Genomic DNA, 22,851 nt, shown 5'->3' with positions numbered 1-22,851 from the left:
AAACTGCTGGATGTCCAAGTGGTGTTCTGAAAATCAAGTGGGCTTTACAAACAATTGGTTATGTTTCGAGGGCAAGCCTGGTCTTAGAGGTAGGGATGGTATCCACCCCACGCGGAAGAGTGCTGCCTTACTTTCTTGCAGCATAGCACATAGTCTTTTAGTTAGTCAGCAGAGCAGTGTAGACAGCTGCTGACAATCCAGAGCCAGGACCAGGCCTCAGACAGACAGGCTAAACCGACCATCTGCAAACTGCCTTGAGGCGTCACCTAGGTTCAACTGTATTGAGACTGTGTCTTTCCCCCAAACTAAATGTAAAAGTAGAAAAACAAAATCAGCCTGTTTCAGCAACCTAATCAATATTAAATCATACACATATGATAGCAGCAACAACTCAGAACTAAAATTTGGGTTACTCAACATAAGATCACTAAACTCAAAAGCAGTCATCATAAATTATATCATAAGTGATCATAAATGCAACGTTTTCTGTCTCACGGAAATGTGGGTTAGACCAAATAAATATTCAGCACTAAATGAAGCCACCCCAAGGCTATAATTATGTACATAGCCCAAGATTATCAGGCAAAGGAGGTGGAGTATATGTAATTTACCAAAATACCCTAGAAATTAGTCTTAAACAGTGTGACACCTTCACTTCTTTTGAGGTTCTCTCCACCATTATTACAAATCCGGTCACAAAAAAGATGCATTTTTATTATGCAACATTTACAGACCACCAGGGCCTTACTTAGAATTTCTGAAAGAATTCGGCGATTTTGCTGCAAACCTAGCGGTTATAATTGTATAAGTTATAATTGTAGGAGATTTCAATATCCATTTTGAGAAGGAAAGTGACCCACTAAAATAGGCATTTACCTCAATCTTAGGCTCTACTGGTATTACTCAAAATGTAACAGGGCCTACACACTAATGCAGTCACACTTTAGACTTCTGACACTAGGTCTTAACGTTGACAAAATTAATATCTTACCGCAATCCTCAACAATCCCCGACCATTACCTAATTTCATATGAGCTACGTCTTAGCCATAATATATGTAAGTCCCCTCGCTATTATACAAAGCGTATAATAAAACCATCTACCGCCATACAATTTATAGAAAACCTCCCAGAAATATCAACACCAGTTCCCACTCCATCAGACCCAATGGAGCTAGATGTACTAACTGACAATTTAGAAAATACCTGTCGATCTACTTTAGAAAAGGTAGCACCACTTAAAAGTAAAAGTATAAGACAGAAAAAGCTCGCACCATGGTATAATTATAAAACCCATACTTTAAAACAAACATCACGGAAACTACAGCGGAAATGGCGATAAACCAAGCTGGAAGTGTTCCATTCTGCCTGGAAGGACAGTCTTATAGAGTATAGAAATGTGCTCACTAAAGCTCGCTCCGCATATCTGGCCTCGCTGATCTCCAATAATAAAAATAATCCTAGAGTACTGTTTAGTGTGTTTTCCAGAACTACAAAAAATCAAGCAGGTTCCCAACAACTAATTCCAGCAACTCTCACCAGTAAAGATTTTATGGACTTTTTAAATACTTTTTAAAATTGAGAATATTAGACAACAAACTCAAGCCACAGGATTAAATCCGACCTGGCTGCCACCCAATGTGACTGATATAAAACATAATGTAATTGTAAAAGAAAGACTTGAAACCTTTTACCCACTCCCACAGTTACAACTAGAGAAGATTATCACCTCCGCAAACTGTACAACTTGCACACTTGATGCAATTCCCACAAAATTACTCAAATAATTACTACCAGCTATTATCAATCCTCTTTTAACTATAGTAAACTCATCCCTTAGCCTGGACCATGTACCCAACACTTTTAAATTAGCAATTATTAATAAACCTATGATCAAGAAACCAAATTTTGATGCAAGTACACTGTCTAATTACAGGCATATTTCTAATCTGCCATTTCTATCCAAGATCTTAGAAAAAGCCGTGGCCCAACAACTTAGTTCATTTCTAAATAAGAATCATATATAATCCTAATATCTTTCCAGGCTGGATCTTAAATGGCTCTATGCTGGTCAGTATGTAGTCTGGTCTATACATTTGTGCTAGAGATTCTAAATAATCACTTTGTCACTGCTGTTAAAATCTGCTGTTGTAGCCCAGACATTCATAACAGATGGTGGTTAAGCTGTTATTTTGAAGCGTAAATCAATCCCCCTCCCCAACCCCTGAGTTTGGAAGATGATAGAGTGATTTCTGTGGAAGTTCTGGCCGCATCTGTCCAGCCAAAGACAATAGGAACTCGACAGATTACAGCTGACACCTCAGAGAGATGAGTGGCAGGAGGGAAGGAGATGTATTAATATATCTGCTGGAAACCAGAAGTCCTTCTGACTGACTCTGATGTTGCATGCATATATATATATATATATATATATATAATGAAAGCTGATATATATAGAATGAACGCTGATATATATATATATATATATATATATATATATATATATAATGAACCAATTTATGTATTGACAATCCGATATATATACACCCACAAACCAATGTATATACCAACAACCGATATACACAAACCAATATATATGCTAAAAAAAACAATGTATGTACTGATAATCTGATATATATACCCACAAACCAATATATATACCCACAAATCAATATACAGTATATACCCACAAACCAATATATATGCTCAAAAACCAATGTACATACTGAAAGTCCAATATATACACCAACAAACCAATACATACAAACCAATATATCTGCTAGGAAACCAATGTATAAACTGATAATCCGATATATACCCACAAACAGATATATACAAAACAGCTTAAAACCAATGTATGTGACATTAAACCAAGTAGTTTCTCCATAACCCAATACATATTCACAAAGTACATAATTATCTCCTGAACAGCTTCCCATATCCTATTTCATAGTTTTCCATCTTTTTCTCTTGCTCCCCCACATATCTCTCTCTCTGTCTCTCTCTCTCTCACACACACACACACACTCTCACACATACACACACACACACACACACACGCTCTTTTTTATTACTCTATTTTTTTCTCTTAATCTACCTTGTCTTCCTCAGTCTCTCTCCACTTCCATGCTTTGTACATTTTTTTCCTCATTTTGCTTTTTCTCTTATTCCCTCTTTTTTATCTGCTGTGTATCACTTTGTGTTATATATTTTACTTTCTTGACGTCTCTCTCTCTCTCTCTCTCTCGCTCGCTCTCCCTCTTTCTCTCCGCCCATCTCCTCCTCCTCCAGTTATAAACTAACTCTGCAGCTCTCTAGTCACTCCCTCATCCTCTCGCGCTTTACACGCGTGCTCGATTCCCTGTACGGGAGAGAGAGTCCGCACGCTCCTGCCTTTCTCTCTCTCTCTCTCTCTCTCTCTCTCTCTCTGTGTGTGTGTGTTTGTGTTTGTACATGTGTATTAAAGTGTGTTATCCACGCGTGTTCCTCTCGATCTTGTCAACTCCTCGTGAGGCGCGCGCGCCGTCGTTGGGCTTGTATTGCAGCAGCAGCGTCTCTTCCGCAACGCCTCTCCCTCGTCTCTCAAGCGGAGCGTGCAGCGCGAGTGGAGAGAAGGAGCGTACACAGGGAGGAAAAGAAGGAAGACAGATAAAGAAGGTGGAATTAAGGCGCGTGGTGGAGGAGAAGTGAAAGCTGATCGTTTTTTTTTCTGTGAGCGCTAGAGTTGTGTGCTGTCCATGGTGCTGAAAGGCTCACGCATCTTCATTGGTATACGGCGCGTGGGATTGAGTGGAACTCCACCCTGCTGCTGAATCTCGAGCGCCGAGAGCACTCATCTGCCTCGCATATCCTATGAGCAGGTCAGTGCACTTGTTGATTATTTAAAAAACATGCGCCGAACTACATCAGCTATTGGGAAAGCACGAGCTCGAGACCGTTCTGTAGGGTTCAATTTACACCGCGCACTGATCTGGACACACTGGTCTGGATTACACTAGAATTACCTGTGGAGAGAAAGAGGAGAGAAATCAAGTGAAGAAAAATGAAAGAAAATAAAAAAGTTCAAGAAAATAAATTGCGTAAATGAGAGAAAAAACAAGGGAACATATAAAAAGAATGTAAGAAAAATAAATAAATAAATTAAATAAATAAATGGAGTGGAACAGTCAAGATACAGAAACTAGAGTATATGTTATGCAGAAGTTGTGGATGAGTGTATGGAGAGGAATGGATGATGTTGTGAGGGCAGGAGTTGAACAGTGGACAGTAAACTCTGAAGAGTAGAGACTGTGCATAGTTTTACTCATTGTTAACAGATAACTGTGAACAACTCAATGGTCATATGTCCAGTGATTAAGTATGACATTAAAATTTAATTTGGGGTCAGCTGTGCGCATAAAATAAGATTGGGACTGGAAGGTCGATTGGTCAAACTGCAGCACAGGCAGCAATAATGGGGGAGAGCTGAGAGACCATACAGTGCTTTACCATTTCTCATCATTCAAGGCTGATGTGCCCTTGGGCAAGACATGTTACCTCCAGTGTCCTGGAGGTGTGGGGGTGGGGGTGTGCAAAAAGTGTTTGTGTATATCGAGTTATTTGATGTGAGGAAACCATGCTGGAATCCCTCCCTCCCAAACTCCTCTGTGTGTGTTCCATTTCAAACCAGTATTTTGTTGTGGCCAACTGCCAGCTGTTCAGATAAAAGCTGCATTGACTGTGTACATGCTCCACTGCATTTTGCGGCAGCAGCACATCTGGATCACAGAAAAAGTGCTGTAATCTGTTTGTTAGACTGTTACACAAACATAAAAAACAGCTGTTTCTTGTATTTTACAGCTTTCAGTCAGGTTATTGTTAAAAATGAAGGTGTTACAAAGGACTCTTTACGATGCCATAGAAAGACCACTTTTGGTTCCATAAATAATCATGTTAGTTTAAGAAATGTTTGAGTGTGAACTTTAAACCATTTAACCATTTAAAGGTAGTAGCAAAAATGGTTCTTTTATGGCAATGCTTAGAGAACCCTTTGTAGCACAGTTATTTTTAATAGTGTAAGATTAACATTAGATTTATTGTGAAGTAAATATTTGTATTAGTGTTAAAATTTAGTGTTAATATTATGGTTAGCATTAAGGTTCTGCATAGGGTTTGGCTTAAGTTTAAGGTTGGGGAAATTTTATGGTTGATTTTCTTTTTTTTTTTCTCACTAGGTTGCCAGAAATTGATATAAGCATTTACAAATGTTTTAGTACATATTGTGTACAGTATTGATATACAGCCAGGCTGCTGATTATACAGCAGCCTGAAATGAGAAATTGAAAATATTCAACCACATTCCATGTATATAAAATGCTTCTGAAAGCAGTGGGATCAGCAGTGAGGAATCCTAATTCTAGGAATGATGACCTTCAGGTGTGCTTCGTATATCAGAGCCCCTTCTTCTACATATGTAACTACAACTTCCAACTAGCGGCCCTGTGGGATTCCAATGCTACTTTATGGACATAGTGATTAAAACTGTAAACAAAATAACAGCAGAGGACATGGCTATGGACGTACATATTGTGGTCAGTAATTATTGGCTGACTTTTGTCTCGCGCACCACTCTGGTAATGTTTACACACCTACGCTGAGGCCTGCAGTGGTGCAGATCCATCACCATTCACTTACATGGTCACAACTATTGCAACACATTTCAGGAGTGGAGCTGATTCAGTTTATAGATTTTAATGGCATTCTAGTGGTTTAGATCCATAGTGTGTACTGCCTTCTGCAGTTTTCTAGATCCACAATCTGTCCTGTCTTGTACATCCCAGTGTGCTAGATCCACGATCTGTCCTGCCTTCTATGTCATACTGTAGTATACCTGAACCAAAATCTGTATTGCCTTCTATATCCTGGTGTTCTAGATCCATTTTAATCACAGCCTTGTACATTTTAGATACATAATCTGCACTATTTTATACATCCTAGTGTTCATTTGTTTATTTATTGTTTGTAACTACTTATCCAATTCAGGGTCGCAGTATGCTTGAAATCTACCAGGAATCACTAAGCGCAAGGTGGTAACAAACCCTGGAGGGGGGTACCAGTCCTTCACAGGGCTCATCCAAGTGTTCTAGATTCATAATTATCATTGCATTGTAGCACCCTAAATATGTAGTGAATAGATGCAAATTCTAGTAATCTAGGTATAGGCTGTAATATTCCATATATAGATTGTACAGGGTGGGCCATTTATATGGATACACCTTAATAAAATGGGAATGGTTGGTGATATTAACTTCCTGTTTGTGGCACATTAGTATATGGAAGGGGGAAACTTTTCAAGATGGGTAGTTTTGATGGGTCAAGATGGGTGGTTTTGAAGTTTTGGATCCAACGTTTGTTTTTTCAGTGGGAAGTGGGTCATGTAACACATCAAACTTCATGACTTATTTATAAGTTTCTGACCACTTATAAAATGTGTTCAAAGTGCTGCCCATTGTTGGATTGTTAATACAACCCTCTTCTCCCACTCTTCACACACTGATAGCAACATCGCAGGAGAAATGCTAGTATAGTAGTTTCAGGTCCTGCACATCTTGATGGTATGGTGTGGAATATGGGGTACATGTGGGGCTATTCTTCATCAATGGAAAGGCCATTGGATATGCGAAGTTGCTACATGGTGATGTGTTTTCCTCTTTAAGCACTGAAGCTGGCACGTTTCCTGAGTTTTTCCAGCAAGATGGTGCACCACCACATTGTGGGTGTCTGTTCAGAGTACTAGATTAACAGTTTCCTGGAAAGTGGATTGGTCGTCATGGGCCAGTTGAATAGCCCCCAAGGTCTCCCAATCTGACCCCCTTAGACTTTTATCTTTGGGGTCATCTGAAGGCAATTGTGTTTGCTGTGAAGATACGAGATGTGCAGCACCAGAAACTACAGATACTGGAAGCCTGTGCTTTTTCTCCTGCGGTGGTGCTATCAGTGTGTGAAGAGTGGGAGAAGAGGGTTGTATTAACAATCCAACAATGGGCAGCACTTTGAACACATTTTATAAGTGGTCAGAAACTTGTAAATAACACATGAAAGAATGAAGTTACGTTAAAACACTTATTTTATAACCATTACAACCATTGTTTTTCTTGTGAAATTCCCAATAAGTTTGATGTGTCACATGACTCTTTGCCCATTGAAAAAACAAAAATTGGATTCAAAATGGCCGACTTCAAAATGACCGCCATGGTCACCCATCTTGAAAAGTTTGCCCCCTCCCATATACTAATGTGCCACAAACAGGAAGTTAATATCACCAACCATTCCCATTTTATTAAGGTGTATACATATAAATGGCCCACCCTGTAGTAATCTGGATCTGGATTGTAGCATTCTAGATCTAGAGTTGTGTTGTTTTATGTCTAGATTCTTATAGACTGGACCAAGGTTGTAGTGTTCTAGATATTGCTTATAGTGTTGTTGGTCTTGATTCTAGTCTTCTGGACCCAGGTTCTAAAACATTTTTGGTGGTATATATTGGTCCTAGTCTTTGGGACCCAAATATCCCAATATATAAAATATATTTCTTATAGAGTTTTAGATCTTGGTTGTAGATTTCTGGACTTTAATTCTAGTACTCTAGACCTTGTTTATAGTGTTACAGATCTCAGCTGTAGTGTGATTATTGTTATTGAGGAACAGATGCTATAGTTATTTTAGTCATGCTGCCTTGGCTCCTGAGCTGAAAGGGTAAATTATGATTGATATTGGTTGTGATTTTGCACAGTACTGGACGGGAAACTGGACTAGACACTGTGACAAATGCTGCTGTTGCATTCAATCGGTGACTAGTCAGGTGCCTGTCTGACCCTCCCTTCTTCAAATGCTCCATAACTATATGTGATAGCTTCAGCTATGTGCTGTATGCAATCAACCCAGGAGCACATGTACTGTCCAGGTCAAGAGTTGAAAACACAAGACCTGCATGAGTGAGTCCTTGGTGGTGTCAGAAACTGTGCCTTATTCATGATATATTGTACTGGGTTTTCTCCATCATATTGTGGTGTCTAAAAACAGTACACAATTTTCAACTCACTAAAACAATCCAACAGTGTACCACAGTAAATAACGTACAAACAATATAACATAGCAGATAGTTCATTCATTCATTCATTATCTGTAACCGCTTATCCAGTTCAGGGTCACGGGGGGTCCAGAGCATACCTGGAATCATTGAGCGGAAGGCGGGAATGCACCCTGGAGGGGGTGCCAGTCATTCACAGGGCAACACAGACACACACACACACACACACACACACACACACTTTTGAGTCGCCAATCCACCTACCAACATGTGTTTTAGTTCCCAGATGAAAAACCCATGCGGACACGGGGAGAACACACCAAACTCCTCACAGACAGTCATCCGGAGCGGGAATCAAACCCACAACCTCCAGGTCCCTGGAGTTGTGTGACTGTGACACTACCTGCTGCGCTACCGTCCCGCCCATAGCAGATAGTGGATACCCATAATACCCTGCATTGAAAATCATTCACTACCTCCTGAATTAGTAATATTGTGAATAATGCATATAAGGGCATTTCAAGCCTAGCTCTTATTTTTATACTGTGATTTGGTTGAGTTCAGTGTAAGGCTTCATCCGAGGATTTGGAATAGCTATAGACATCTCCCACTCAAAAGTTTGTGGACACCCACTCATCCAGCGTCTCTTGTGCATTGAATGGGGCAAAGAAGGAGCTTGTCTTCTTTGTGAATAGGATGTCGGGCTTTGATGTTGGAACATTGCTATAAAGATTTAGTGAGGTCAGATAGTGATGGATCAAAAATTACTCTGGTGCTCCAAACCCAGTGCTGGGGTTGGGGCTTATATACCTGACCCATTTCAATCCATGCATTTCTGTGGAGCTTATACAAACTGTGTATGCACATTATGTCAACAGTGAGTGCAACTTAAAGCAGCAGAATGGGCTCTTCATAGAGGGTGTCGACCAATATTTAGGTATAGAATGTATTAGTGTGATGGCAAAGATGATTGCGGTTACTTCTCAGCTTCTTATTCTGCTCTACATCAATGGATCTGCATTAGTCAGCATGTTAGTCATTATAAACTAATCCAACAGTATCTTTGGGTGACTGATCATGCCTGGAATGATGTGTATGCATGTGTGTGTGTCAGGAGACTTGAAAATATTAGGAGATTTAGTTCTGGTCAAACCCATAGTCTGGGGCATTTTAGACCACACATAACTGTTTATGACTGTATGAATTCTAAGGTCCTTCTATGGCATAGCTCTAATAACCTTTTCTAATAATCTTATTTTTTTGTGTAATGTGTCTTTCTGCATGTGAAATAGAAATTTAAACCGTTTTTTTAAGATTCCAGGACCTGTACCCAATTCTCAGGTTACTGTCTGTGAGGAGTTGGGTGTGAGTAGGTACTCCAATTTCCTTCCACAGTGCAAAAACATATGTGGGTAGATGGATTGTTCAATTGCCAACAGGTGTGAGAGTATGAATGATTAGGTGAGTGTGTAAAACCATACACTGGTCATTGTGTGATGAATGGCTGGGTGAGTGTGGCATTGTCCCCAGGTGTGTGTGGCTACATATGGGAAACTGTCCACTGAATGAGTGGGTTAGTGTGTGAAGCCCTAACATTACATAAACAACTAATAAGCTTAATAGGTTCAGGAGTAGAGCCAGCAATGCATGATAGGAGATGGAATACCCTGCCACACTGCCCCTCTTCACACACACCCAGTACACACAGCACCCAGTACAATCCCTCCCAGTCAGACTGGAGTGGAACAGTCAAACATCAGTGCCCAGGCTCAGGGTTGACCCTGGCATTACATGTCATATGCTTGCTTATGCCACAGGCTGCACACTGTAAAAAATTAGTAATATTTACGGTAAAAAACTTGCAGCTGTGGTTGCCAGAATTTCACTGTGAAATATATGGTTATGTTTTTGGCAATCATGAATTTTACATTTAAGAACTTTTGTTTACGGTACTTTTCTGTTAAAAAAACAGATATACACTGTAAAAAATGCCATAATATTTGCAAAATAATAACAAAGAAACATTGTTTTGCCATAAAATTACATGTAAATTGTGTGACAAATGAGAGAATGAAGACTGAGATATAGCCATATTTAGATATAGTCAAACTGCATCCTATATTCACCCCTTAAAAGGAGATAGTGCCAAAAGGACCTAAGTAATGTGCAGTATCTGGGTGCCACATTCCAGCACTCGGAACACAGGCTGATGGTGAACTTTCCTGACAAACGCACATCTCATCACAACATGCACAGAAACACAAGCACACACACACAAATGCACAAAATAATTACCCCAATACAACCCAAAATCAAAAAGTCTCAAAGACAGAAAAAACAAAGAAACTCTGATAATCACAGAAAATATGGAGAAGCAAGGCATGCTAGGAACCCCTAATGGGGTTACAAAAATTATTTTCAACCTTTTTAGAGTTTGCAGTCATTTACTGATGATTTTGCAGTTTTCTATCATAAAATTCACAGATATTTTATACCGTGTGGCTTTCTCCTGGTTCTGACATCCGATCAGTTGCACCTTGTCCATGAAGTTCTTTGACATACTGGGCATCTGACGTAGTCTTCTCTGTCCCTGCAGGCAGCCTGACGATCAACTCTGCTGGTGTTTACAGCTTCTGCCCCAGCACCATGGGCAAATGGCGTTCCCAATTCTGCTGATAGCAATTGGTGATGATGGCTAATTGGGTGGCGAATTTTCTGTTAAAACGTTCCACCAGACATATGCTCTGTGGGTGGAAGGGGGTGGTCTGTGTTTTTGGAACCCCTAACCAGCTACACACCTCCCTCATAACCTGTGCGTCAAAGTTGCAAAATCGATGTGCAATTTTTCTGGGAGGCCGAACTGGCAAAATAATTCCTCCAGCAACTCCAGTATGACAGCACTCTTGTCTGGACCCCCATACACCTCAGGCCATTTCATGACAAAGTCCATGGCCACAAGCACGTAGTAGTTCCCAGCATTGGTTTGGGGGAATGGACAGAGTACATCTCCCTGCCACCCTTTCCATTGGGGCACCTGCTTGAAGTGACAGGAGGGGTGCCTGGGACTTAACAGGCCCCTCTTTTCATAGTGTAAGCACTGCAGCAGTGTACAATAATTTCACATCAGTGCAGCACCCAGGCCAGTAAAACCACTGCCGGAGCTGTCACAGGGTCTTCATGATCCCAAAGTGGCCCACTCCTGCAAGCCGGTGTACAGCTCATAAAACCCTGGTGTGCAGGCTTTGATGGACCCATAACTGCCACACCAACTTTCCCAGCACCAGGGTCTCCTAGCCTCAGTAGAGATGTCCATTATGGTCTGCTGTCCCATGGTAAGTTGTCACAAGTTGGCAGCTCTGATTGCCAGAAACACCTGCTGTAGATGAGACAAGGTTTTGTCAAAGCTTGGTATATACATTAGCAGATCATCAAGATATACAATGCATTGTTTCTTGGGCAGACCAGCCAGGACTCACTCGACCAACAGTTCAAAGGTGGCTGAGGCATAGCCCTAAGAACATAACTCAGAATGCCAAAGCCATGCCCCAAGGTGAGTGCTGTCTGTTTCTTAGCATCCAGGGCAAAGGCCACTTGCCAGTACATATGGTAATCCAGTGTGTGGAACCATGATGATTCAGTCTGCCTTAGTGACTGCATTTAGGTGACGGCAGTCTATGCAAAAACACCAGCTACCATCTTTTTTTTTCACAAGGACCACAGGTTGGCTCAGTGACCTCAGCTTCTACCATTACCTTCAACTTCTGCTCAGCAACCTGGTGTTTGGTGAAAGGGAGGTGGTGGGGTTGGAGCTGGTTGGGTGAGGGAGTCCAGGTGTTGGTTTACTTTTACACGAGGAAAAATCAGGAGCCTAGGAGCCCGGCCACCTAAGAGCCACTTTGGGGCCATCCAGATTCCCATGCTCTCTCTCCAGTAGATCCACTAACACCTTCAGCACCTTTCCTTCATGGCCATTATCTCTGTGGTCCACCCGTAATTGCGTGCCACCACACCTAGCTTCATAATGTTCCCAAGACCCCTCACCTTTGTATCGGGGCAGCAGTGCCCAAAACTCCATCCCTGGAATCTGCCGCCATTCTGACCCTGGTGGAAAAGGTCGCCACTACATGATAGCAATTGAGATTACATGGAGCACCCGGAGGAATCCCACACAAACATGGGGAGAAAACACCAAACTCCTCACAGACCTCCAGGTCCCTGGAGCTGTATGATTGTGACACTACCTGTTGTCCCACTGTGCCACCCTGTAATTAAACTTGTTTTTTTATTTTTTAAAGATTTGTATTGAAATAATTAGGCCATGCATGAAGTTAAGGATATTAGCAACATATAGAAACAGTCTAAGACAAATTTAACTTTATCAGAAGCAGAGGGATGTACTTGTTTCTGAGGCACTCTGTTGTGCTGCATCTTACAGTGATGAACATGCACTAATGGAGATGATGAATCACAATCTGCTGTATTGGTTTTTATTAGAGCTCCATTTATGCTAGCAGAGTTTAGAATGGTTTTGCATTAGCTTAGTGCTTAGGACAGAGTAACAGAAAGCAGAAAGTTTGGCAGCTGTTTTGTAGTGTTTGGTGTGTTAGCACTAGTTAGCATGGGGCCTGCTACACCACCAGGCTCTGATGCAAACTGACTAAGAGAGAAAGAGAGAGAGAGTAAAAGAGAGATAGAAAGAGAGTGTGAACTGGCACTATCTGCAGGCATCTCCAGATGGCCGAGCCGGGTGCCTCACTCCCACAAACCCAGGACAGAACCAAGATAGAACCATAGGGGTGAGGAGATATTAGGATGTGTCTGCGTGTGCATGTGTGTGTGTGTGTGTGAGAGAGAGAGAGAGAGAGAGAGAGAGAGAGAGAGAGAGAGAGAGAGAGAGAGAGAGAGAGAGAGAATGAGAGAGAGTTACAGCTGCTCTTTTGTGCATGTTATCAGACTGAATCAAAGACACTCTATGTGGAAGGCCCCATTAAATATCCCAGCTTGTTCCTCAGACATTCCACCATTCTCACACAGCCATACTTTAAAAAGCAGAATGTGTGTGAGAATAAAGTTCCTGCAAAAAGGTGACCTTCTGACACACACAGCAAGAGACCTTGAGTTCAACAGAGAGTCTAGGAAAAAGCTTTTAATGAGGAAAACATAAAAACCAAAATGATTGTTCGCCACTTCATTCCTGCACCACCATAAATGTGAAGTTTTTATGAGGGGTATTTGCAAATTTTTGCTATGTTGATGTGAACTTCAGATCTACTGTTTCACTCAACTGAAGTGAGAGGTACTTATACAGACTTGCTCACTGCAAAAGGGTTTTGTGCGTTAGCACGTGTGTGTGTGTGTGTGTGTGTGTAGTGTGTGTGTGTGACATGTGTAGACTGGTTTTTAGATGTGAAACACTTAATGCAACTGACTTGCAACTCACTCAGTCACTTAATCTCTCTCTCTCTCTGTCTCTCTCTCTCTCTCTCTTTTCTCTCTCAATCATATAGATATTCACTCAATCACACATTCATACTTATCCAATAACATACACTCTCAAATATTCTCTCAATAACATACTCACACACTCAATAAATCACTCATTTACTTAATATTCATGCACTTACTCACCATTCACATGCTCACAAACACTTACTCCTTTTTAGAAAGGGCTTCACAAGGGCTGCTACTGAGTACTCCCTATCCAAAATGTGTCTTGTTACAGATGGGACTTTTGCTCTGCCCAGAAATACATACCTTGCTGAGCTAGGCACTGGTTTATCTCAGCAAATTACTTTTTTATTATTATTTTGAATATGCTGGTGTGCGTTGGTGTGTATTTTTCTGTGTTAAAGTTGTTACACACTGACTGCAGGTTTATTCGGGTGGCTGCAAACATGGATTCTCAGCCAGAGACATGTGAAATGTGACATGATTTTAATCACCTACTGTTTGATTTTTGTGAGCTTTCACAGATGACAAAACTCAGCAACCGACCAGCCAATCAGCTTTTGGGTTTGTGTCTCAGCGCCTGGTATATTCTGACAGAGCAGCACAGAGGCTCTGAGACAAGACATATATGGACATCTGAAAATATGCAGGAAAGTGCACAGAATAAAGTGTCAGCTCTTGCATTAAAGGGTTTAACCCTCCATGCTTGTTCTCTCTAAAATTGGTTTCCTGATGTTCATCACATGAAGAGGATGTTTTGTCCATGTGTAACAGCCTTTAGTTTGGCCTTGTGGATTGGCCTTGTGATATTTTCCTATATCAACATTTAGATGTGTTGTATTGTTTTATTGACTGGTACACTGGTATTGTAAATGGTCTAGTTTGCAAAAGCTTTTGAGGTGTAAACAATGCAGTGTTGTCTGTGGAGTATTCTTAGACATTTAGATTCTAGATGTGGTGGAATATTTACATGTTGTGTTGAAGTTGCAGTGAGAAAGGTGGGAGAATATTGGATGTACAGTGTGGGCCATTTATATGGATACACCTTAATAAAATGGGAATGGTTGGTGATATTAACTTCCTGTTTGTGGCACATTAGTATATGGGAGGGGGAAAATTTTTGATGATGGGTGGTGACCATTTTAGATCTAACTTTTGTTTTTTCAATGGGAAGAGGGTCATGTGACACATCAAACTTGTTGGGAATTTCACAAGAAAAACAATGGTGTGCTTGGTTGTAATGTAACTTTATTCTTTCGTGAGTTATTTACAAGTTTCTTGATATGTCGCAGAGGTTAACATGTAACATGCATGTCACTGGAGAGGGACATCAGTCGAACATCCCGTCGGTGCATATTAGCTACTCACAAATGGCACCCTTACAAACTCTCAATGAGGATGACCCAGATGGGCGCACTGAATTTGCAGAATGGGCAAAACAAAAATTGGAACAGGACCCTCAATTTACACAGAAGATTTTGTTCAGTTGTAGTGGAAATAGTTATGCACACGTCATGGTGGCATAAATACTACATATCGGGGTCAATGATAATTAATTATTATTGGATTAATAATTAATTATTTAATTCATTTTGTTAAGCTCCATGTTTGGGAGTCATTAAATAATATGTAGTGTCTTTACCTGTCGCTCGGACAAGTAGGCCATCTTCACATATTATACAGCAGAATTAGCTAGAATTAATTATTATTAATGAATTATTATGCGCATTGACCCGCTGTAGGTTCTTGGCTCCGAAATTGAATCTGAACTAGAAGGAATAATTCGGTACAAGAAAAGTGCACACACGAATAAATAACCAAGGATTGGTTTTATCTCACAACTGGTTTATTAATTGATCATTCATCAAATAATGAATATTGATTATACATTCATATAATGAAATGGATTACAACGATACATGAGAGAACAGGGAGATTAATATATGAGAGAATTTCTCTATGATGATTACCCTAAATTCTAGAAAGGGTACTGTTTATCCCAGCAAGCATTCAGCACCATTCCTGAGCTATGAAGGAATGAAACCATGTGACCTTTACGTATCCCTGGAGATGGACTGTAGATAACTGGGAGCATGTCGCTGACGTGCGTTGCTTTCCGGTGTGGCATCCGGGTGCAGCCGCTGGCGTTCCTTTTCTCCCCAGGGAGACCTCAGAGGTCTGAGGTAAAAAGGGCTGTAATTTATTCCAGCAAAATTTAACGCCACAGCCAGAGCACTGAGGGAGACCATTGATGGTATGGTGTGGTATATAGGGTACAAAGATAGTGGGGCCATTCTTCATCAATGGAAACCTCAAGGCCGCTGGATATGCGAAATTGCTACATGATGATGTGTTTTCCTCTTTATGCACTGAAGCTGGCACATTTCCTGAGTTTTTCCAGCAAGATGGTGCACCACCACATTATGGGTGTCAGGTCTGAGCTTTCCTAGATGAACAGTTTCCTGGAAAGTGGATTGGTCGTCAACTGGCCCTGAAGGTCTCCCGATCTGACCCCCTTAGACTTTTATCTTTGGGGTCATCTGAAGGCAATTGTCTATGCTGTGAAGATATGTGCAGAGATGTGCAGCACCTGAAACTACAGATACTGGAAGCCTGTGCTAGCATTTCTCCTGCAGTGTTGCTATCAGTGTGTGAAGAGTGGGAGAAGAGGGTTGCATTGACAATCCAACACAATGGGCAGCACTTTGAACACATTTCATAAGTGGTAAGAAACTTGTAAATAACTCATGAAAGAATTATTTCTTGTGAAATTCCCAATATGTTTGATGTGTCACATGACCCTTTTCCCATTGAAAAATCAAAATTTGGTGGCCACCATGGTCACCACCCATCTTGAAAGGTTTTCCCCCTCCGATATACTAATGTGCCATAAACAGGAAGTTAATTTCACCAACCATTCCCATTTTATTAAGGTGTATCCACATAAATGGCCCACCCTGTATGTTGGAAGAAATATACTGCTACTTCTTGAGCTTGCCTTGTGTTGGGGCTGTATGGATCTGGAATGAAATGGTTGCAGTGTGGGTTTCTGAACTGCAGGAGCCCTTGACATGGAAATTTGAGCACAGTTTGATTTGTGGGAGTTGTTTGTGAATGCACTGTTGGGGGTGGTTAGGAACACTGGCTGTGAAGGTGGCAGAACGTTGCAGACATCTCCAAGGTATCCACTTTAGAGAGATTCACCTGACAGCACAAGAACAGTGAAGCACATTTCATGTACGCAGTGACTCCAAAAGCAACAACCTCCCTTTGCCCTGGGAAAGAGAGAGAGAGAGAGAGAGATATTCAGCTTCTCAGTGACTAGTAAATGTAGGATCTGCTCCATGATCACAATTAATTATTTCTGCTGGCTATAAATACACCCTGCCTGGAACACCTCAGCCCAGAAATCTATGCATTCAAACCCCCTCCTGTCCCCTCCACATTCAGCATTCCCCCAGCCCAGCAAGGTCCTGAACACTCAGCAACTTTACCCCAGCAACCTGCAGCTTTGACATGCCATGGTAAATAGCTATTAGGTTTAACAGTACTTCTGTATTCCAGTTCCATGCCCTCTTCTGTGCTTTATCCTCCAATGCAAGGCTCCCTCTGGCTTGGGCATCCTTCAATCCAAGCCAGCGTCCCCCAGGAACATTCCCTGCCTATGTCTGAATAACAGTTCCAAGTTAGAAAAACCCACCTTTCCATCTCAAGCAGAATGCTGTATGTAGCCATTGTAGCACTGTAGCACAAATCTCAGCATAATCTTCACTCTGCAGTCTGAAAAATAGAATTCTTCAAAGCTTGTAACACAACCATACTTTCTACATGTCACCATCTCACCATGAACATAGTTCTAAGTCAAGGATCTATACAAAACCACTGTCTTTTCTAAAGAACCCTTGAAAAAAAACTTTATTTACAGCCCAGAGACACTATATCCAAATTGGTTCCCAGCTTATACAGTAGGTATAGTTACAGTTCAGGGAAGTCAGAAGCAAAATGATTTCAGAAGAAAAAGAGCCAAAAGCTGTGCCTCATTTATTCAGTAGCCATATCCAGCCGCTAGTCCTAGAGTGTCCTGCGGCTTGTTAAAAATGTGAATAGTGGCCTTCTCTTCAGGATGTAAACAAATGTTGTATGTGGGCCAGTCAGCTGTTTTTAGGAAGAAAATTCCCTACCTACCTACTCACACTCACAAACATACACAGGCCTCACTTTTAATGAGAACTAAAGGTCAATTCTTAATTATTCATTTGGGATGTCAGACAATCCCCTAAAGAGTGAAGTTTAGAGAGAGAGGGGCTCAGGAATAATGTATGAGACAGCTCTCTTGCTTGTTTGGATATTTCCCCTTCTAATTTCTCATTGCATTGACTCTGGCCTTAGCTGGACGACCTCTGCTGTCATTGCACTGGGAAGCACTGGGCAAAGGTGGTGATGAGCTGTCCAGGAAATCAGTCTAGTTCTATATAGCTCTGAGCTTATAATGGCTTTAAAGGAGCAATACTATAATAATAATAATAATAAATGGCGGCACGGTGACACAGCAGGTAGTGTCGCAGTCACACAGCTCCAGGGGCCTGGAGGTTGTGCGTTCAATTCCTGCTCCAGGTGACTGTCTGTGAGGAGTTGGTGTGTTCTCCCTGTGTCCGCGTGGGTTTCCCACGGTCCAAAAACACACGTTGGTAGGTGGATTGGTGACTCAAAAGTGTCCGTAGGTGTGAGTGTGTGAGTGAATATTTGTGTGTGTATGTGTTGCCCTGTGAAGGACTGCCTTGCGCCTAATGATTCCAGGTAGGCTCTGGACCCACTGCGACCCTGAACTGGATAAGCGGTTACAGATAATGAATGAATGAATGAATATTAATAATTGGAAGAGTAGAAGAGTGAAAATACAACAACGAATTAAAATGTACACAAGGGCTCATCCAATTTTGTGACATGACAACCATATTGAATTCAGAGTGGGACATTCTAGCAGCTTGGCTTTTTTTTTATTGACAGAAAATTAATAGTCAGTTTTGTTTCATTTTTTTATGAGGTAGCCACTGGCCAGTCAAGGCATGTCACCTTGACCATGACTTGGATGAAGTGGTAAATTGTAGGTGAATAAATACATGAATGATTAAAATGGTTAATGAATAAAGATCAGCTGCCTGAGGTTGTTGTGGCTTATAAGTTATTTTTTATCTGACTGGTTTGTGCTGGAAGTAGAACACTCCAAAGTCTGTATAACATTGGTTCCTACAAAATGAAGCAACCCCAGAGACACACACACTCAGTAGAGGTGTGTTTAGAGAAAGAAAAAAGAATCTCTCTGGAGATTTAAGTGCACACATGCTGTCACCTGAAGCATCTATGTATTAATGCCATTAAAATGCATTAAACTAAAGAATGGCATAACGTGATGTCGTACATAAAAATCATTAATGGGGTAACAACAGGAGAACTCATTACAAACAGCATACACAATGCAATGAACTGAGACTTCTCCCTTGACCCCCCCCCCCACCCCGAACACTACCATCACCACACACACGTACATTTCTAAGATAAAAAAAAGTCATACATTTTTCAAGTTTTAAATATTAATTATTTAAAAATTATCAAATTACACCAATCACATAATATTAAAACAGTAATATCACTATTACCAGCAAGCCAAAACCTTTAAACCACCAGCTGAACAATTCAGATTTTCAGATTCAGATCAAAACAGCTACTACAACAACTACAAGCACCTGAAACTACTGATACTGGAAGCCTGTGCTAGCATTTCTCCTGCGGTGTTGCTATCAGTGTGTGAAGAGTGGGAGAAGAGGGTTGCATTGACAATCCAACACAATGGGCAGCACTTTGAACACATTTTGTAAGTGGTCAGAAACTTGTAAATAACTCATGAAAGAATAAAGTTATGTACACCATTGTTTTTCTTGTGAAATTCCCAGTGACTTTTGAATTCCCATTGAAAAATCAAAGTTTGGTGGCCACCATAGTCACCACCCATCTTGAAAGGTTTTCCCCCTCCCATATACTAATGTGCCACAAACAGGAAGTTAATTTCACCAACCATTCCCATTTTATTAAGGTGTATCCACATAAATGGCCCACCCTGTATGACCCTCTTCCCATTGAAAAAACAAAAGTTGGATCCAAAATGGCCGACTTCAAAATGGGAAGTTAATATCACCAACCATTCCCATTATTAAGGTGTATCTATATAAATGGCCTACTGTAATTACTACTGTGCACTATAATGTACTGTGCTAAACTAAACAGTACTGTAAGAAGAATAAACTTTTGTAATTTACAAATTATTAAGTTGTACAAAGTATTAAGTATTATTTATAACTAAATAATGAGCCTGGCTCTTATTAAATCACTGGCAGTATTTAATCCCAAAGCAATAAAGTATTAATTAAAAGTGCCAAAACACAGATTTGTGCAGCGAATGTGGCATGCTCACACTCAATTTGGCTGCTGGGAAATTTTGTTTATGTTTGTTTCTATTAAAGTTAATTAAACAAAAGAGAGGGAGGGAGAGATTGAGTGCTCTATGGCAAAGCTTGAGGAGGAAGCTTTGTGCCTTGTCAGAAGTTCTGCAGAATAGAATGCTTTTATTCTCCCAGCGTGACATCTTGGCTGTGACAACACTTGTTTATCTTGCATTTAGGTGGAGTGTGTGGTGTGTGTTTGTGTGGAGAGGAGACTGATCACATCCCACTTGTCTTGTAAAACCAGAAAAAACACAGATGTCTCTAGAGAACCAGGGTGCAGGATTATAGCTGACCCAGGAACAGTTAGTTCACACCAAAGGAATTGGTACTGGACAGTAGAAAGGACAAGGTCACTGTCAAGAGGAGTTGGAGGGGACCCTTAACTTGTCAGCAGTTCAGGACTGGAAAATAGGGAAGAAAGAAACATATTAGCTTCCTCCACCTTCATGGCCCCCAGGTTCTTCTTTTGCCAGTTTCATTGCTCATTTCAAATAATATGATCCAACGTAAAAAAAAAAAAAAATCAACTCTCTGAGCTGAGTGAAAATAAAAATATTACTATAAATTCAACATGGGTGTCACGCCCTCGTCCTGTCAGGTCTGTTTTTCACGCCATGTGCTCTATCTGCACATGGCTCTGTCTGTTGTTGTCCTTGTCTCCGCCCATGTCCCGCCTTTGTTCCGCCTCCTTGTCCGCTGTCCTCGTTATCTGTCTCGTTTGTATGTAGTATTTAAGTTCCCGTGTGTCACTTCCTGGTATCGGTCATTCGTTTTGTTCTCTAAGTCATGTTGTGTTGTTTTGCTAAGTTTCAAGTCCAAGTCGTGTCATTTTGTGTCTTTCTCTTTCTTAGTCCTGTCGTGTTGCTTCTTTCTCGTTTATAGTCATGTCAAGTTGTTTCTTTCCCTCTCTAAGTCAAGTTGTTTTATTTAAATTCCTAGTCTTGTTGTTTCCTAATTTAGTATCTGCCCTAGAGTCCGTTTGTGTTTGTTTTGTTTCTTTGTTTTATTATTAAAGTATCCGTGTTCTAGCAAGTGCGTCCACCTCCGTCAGTCCGCCCAGTGATTCCTGACAATGGGGCACCTTAGCTTTACTTTCTTGCCTAAGAATGATTATTTAAAATACAGTCTGTGCACATCAGAGAGATCTGGACTGTACAGAGAAGGGACAAGTTCATGTATGGGTTTGGGATGAGATCATGGCTTTGTACCTGGAAAACTAGAGTGAAAATATAAAGATCAGGTTATTCTCTCTTTCTCTCTCTCCCCCCTTCTCTCTCTTCATCCATTCTCCAGTGAAATCTGTAGGACTTCACAACAGTTTTTTCTGACTTGTTTATGGCTAACAAGCGTTTACCAACACTTAAGAGACTTTTTTTCAAAAATCTAAACACAGCAACACATCTACCTCACACAAGTAGCCAAATAGTAAAATTTTGTTAATTAAATACCAAGTTTTCATTTCAAAATTCAAACAAAACTTTCTCTACATACACTAACCCTATCAAAACATGGCAAACCTGCCTCAATATTGAGTCATTCTTTTAAAACATTGGCACATGTTTTCTATCCAAGAGGAACATATTGTCAATCAAAGTGTGGCCCATATTATCTAATCAATCACAGATTACGCCACTCCCTAATCTTAAAGGGTGGGAGAACCCTACTTATCAATACTGTTCCCAGCCCAGGCTCCCTTAAATGCACACGGATCACACAGCTGTTGATTTAAAAAAAAAAAAAAAAAAAAACTTTATTAGAAACTGATCACAAAAGGCAGATCACTTATACAATACCCTATATGTACCCATTTAAAATACCACTTGAGTGTCACTGTCAGAACAGAAAGCTGACAATTGCGAAACACAGTAAACAGTTTTTTAATGACGGTATACAAAAGAGTAATCACAAGGCAAGCAAGGTTACAAAAACAGGGAGCAAACAGTACCTCAGAGGATAAGCGAAAACCGCAGTCGAGAATCAGGCAGAGTTCAAAAACCGAAGAATACAGACAGTACCAAAAGGGACAAGGCAGGAGACGTAAACCGGGAAAACAGGCAGGAAGTAGGCAACAAGAAATCGTCAGACTGATAACAAGAGAATGCATTGTAAGCTGGGATAAACCACTGCAATACTCGGCAGAGAACAGTTCAGTGATAGCGGTATAAATAGGGAAACAAACAGGTGTGTGTAATTAGAATTCAGGCGAGGGAGACCGGTGGGTAGTCATGTGACTGACGGGTGCATTCTGGGAATTGGAGTCCTGGGATGTAGGCGTGACAGTCATGCCCTCGTCCTGTCTTGTCTGTTTTCCCGGCCTTTTGCTCTCTCAGCACATGGCTCTGTTTGTTGTTGCCCTAGTCCCGCCTTTGTTCCGCCTCCTCGTCTGTGTCTCATTTGTTACCCTGCCCCCTCGTTATCTGTCTCAGGTGCGTCTCGTCTGTGTTTTGTATTTAAGTCCCCTTCCCTCACTTCCTCTTGTCGGACATTTCACCGACAAGTAGTGTGGGTAGTGTGACTGACGGGTGCATTCTGGGAATTGGAGTCCTGGGATGTAGGCGTGACAGTACCCCCCCCAAAGGCACCGGAGGAGGCCTGGAACGAGGACGGCCACGACGACGACCACCCAGCAGAACAGAGTTACCGGAGCTAGGGACGACTGCACATGCGGAGGGCTGAGATTGACGTGGGTTTCTGGATCGAGACGTAGAAAGGGACGGAGCAGGATTGGAGACTGATCTTCTAAGGCGACCTCTGGGACGGGGAGCCGGCTTCTCAGGATAGCGAGAGTGAAACGCCAACACGAGACCCGGGTCGTAGACGTCCTTTGCAGGCACCC

General features: G+C 41.2%; 1 protein-coding gene across 1 annotated transcript in view; it reads left to right on the top strand.

Moving 5' to 3' along the window:
- The first annotated feature begins 3,580 nt into the window (after positions 1 to 3,580).
- Positions 3,581 to 22,851, top strand: part of LOC136709612 (carbohydrate sulfotransferase 8-like) — a 330,333-nt gene continuing 311,062 nt past the window's right edge. The window contains exon 1 of the mRNA XM_066684986.1: positions 3,581 to 3,859. The gene's annotated coding sequence lies outside the window, so the exon portion shown is untranslated. The remainder of the gene's footprint in view (positions 3,860 to 22,851) is intronic.

Source organism: Hoplias malabaricus, chromosome 11, assembly GCF_029633855.1.
Source record: "Hoplias malabaricus isolate fHopMal1 chromosome 11, fHopMal1.hap1, whole genome shotgun sequence".
NCBI lineage: Eukaryota > Metazoa > Chordata > Actinopteri > Characiformes > Erythrinidae > Hoplias > Hoplias malabaricus.
This window is presented reverse-complemented; position numbering and strand designations above follow the sequence as displayed.